Raw genomic sequence first — 2,317 nt, forward strand, 5'->3', positions numbered from 1 at the left:
CTCCAGAACCTAAATTTTATTCTTTTATTCTTCTTTCTTGAAAAAAAAAGAATACAATATCCAGCCTTAAGAGTGCTTCATTTATCTTTTACAGGTAGGGGATTATTATATACTTGCCAGATGCCAAATTCAGGTGCCACACTATTAATCATATGGCAGCTTAAAAACCCCATGGCTCTTAGTCTATGCCCCCATATAACAGAGAACTGAAGAAGAGAAAATATTAATAAACCTCACAAAGTTGAACTGTATGGCATTAATTGAATGGCTTTAATTTAGAGTAATAAATTATTAGAAATAACTGCCAGAATTTGCAAGCTACAAAGTGCAGAGCAATGACAGGACTTTGAACTAGAAAATGTTTAAATCTCCCTTAGAAGAGATTGAATAGGGCTTAGTTGGTACTGTAGAAATTAACTTGTAAAAAAACAAAGCACACACATAAAACCCCTCTCACATATATGCAAGCAATTGTGTGCCATGCATACACATGGTCACAGGTTTATTCTATGCATGTCCATTGTACTACTTTATATATACATACATGTGTGTGTGTGTATACATATACATAATTAAAACATTAAAGATTATAAACATTATAAATAACAAATAAAATTGATTAAGATTTGTAAGATTTCATAGGAAACATTTTTAAATAAAAATCCCAATGCAAATAAATATCTGCAAACAGTCTTTCAAGTTTCCAATATCCAATGAAACAGGGCCCAGTTTTATGCCTAATGCAAGACCTTACTATCAAAAAAAATTACATTTTAAAGAAATTTTTGTTTAACTTCAATCCAAAAGGACTGAGGCAATAGGTTGACACCATAGCGCGATGGGAATTAGGCTGGACCCCCAACATAACTTGCTGAATAAGGGTCATGGGCCATGAAAGAGAGTGCTGAGATACAATGGAAGCTTTTCTTTTTTTAATTTTAATTTTTTAAATGTTTCTTTATTTTTGAGAGACAACCCCCCCCCCCCCACACACACACACACAGAGCATGAGAGGGGGAGGGTCAGAGAGAGAGGGAGACACAGAATCTGCAGCAGGCTCCTGGCTCTTTGCTGTCAGCACAGAGCCCGATGTGGGGCTCAAACTCACAAACCATGAGATCACGACCTGAGCCGAAGTCAGATGCTTAACCAACTGAGCCACTGAGGTTCCCCTACTGTTGGTATCTTAGTTGACAATTTAAGAATACTCCATATCTTGGAGAAGATGACACAATTCACTTATAAACTCAAAACAGTGTAGTCTAATGGTTATAAAAAGTGAGAGATTCCTAGGACCGGATTTCTGGTCCTAGTACTTGTGCCAAGCTGCTTTCCCACCTTTCCAAAACTATAGAAGGATAATATGAATGAAGCGGTTTTGGAACCTTCCTTCAAAATGGAGGACTAATGTGAAATCATTCCCAACCCTCTCAACCTCTCTAAGCACATGTCAGACAATATTTAAAAAAATAAAATGTATTGCCATGCTTGAAAACAATCATTGGTATTATCCAGAATTTAAGAACAAATTAGAAAGTCACAAATTAAAGCAATCACAACTATTCAAAACTCCGACTCTCAAGTCCCAAAGAAAAAACTTCCACTCCTGAAGTTACTTATCTTGGACTTAAGAAGGAAATATTAATTATCTTTATACCAAGTTTACAATATAAAGACAGTTGTTTTCTCTAAACCAATTGCTACCCCTACCCCTCTTTTTTCAATTCTCTAACAAACAGCTTCCATTCTTTTCACTGTCCCTCCTGAAAGATGGTTTGTCAGCTTTGTGTCTATCTCTGCTCTATGCCAACTGTCAGTGCTGTTTCTCAAGTATGTGACCCCGTCTGCATGCCAGGTTTCCAAGTGGGGTATGAACACTTCAGAGTGAAGCAGGGCCAGACTAACTCCTTTCTTGCTCCAGAAACCATAGTTTAATTAATAAAAGTTAATCCTGTATTTGATGTTTAGTTATGCAGATTTGTTAACTCTTGCTAATTGAGTTTTTAATTAAAACCTGTTTTTTCACATGATATTATTTACAACACACCCGATCGAAAGTAATGTTTCACAGGTAAAAAACACACCCACACTCACACGTACATATAACGACTTTGGTGACAGAAAGATCTATTCTTGAATTCCTTCTCTACTTACTAGCTCTGTGACCCTGATGAGTTATTTAACTTTTTAAAAGACTTATCTGTTTTTTTTAATAGATAATGATTGATTGCAAAGCTTAAAATACTTCATTTAGTGAAAATACCTAATGATATGTGAGCACACTTAAACATTTTATTTTGAACAGCTAACTTTTATA

The sequence above is a fragment of the Prionailurus viverrinus genome, chromosome A1, assembly GCF_022837055.1.
Source record: "Prionailurus viverrinus isolate Anna chromosome A1, UM_Priviv_1.0, whole genome shotgun sequence".
Classification (NCBI taxonomy): Eukaryota; Metazoa; Chordata; class Mammalia; order Carnivora; family Felidae; genus Prionailurus; species Prionailurus viverrinus.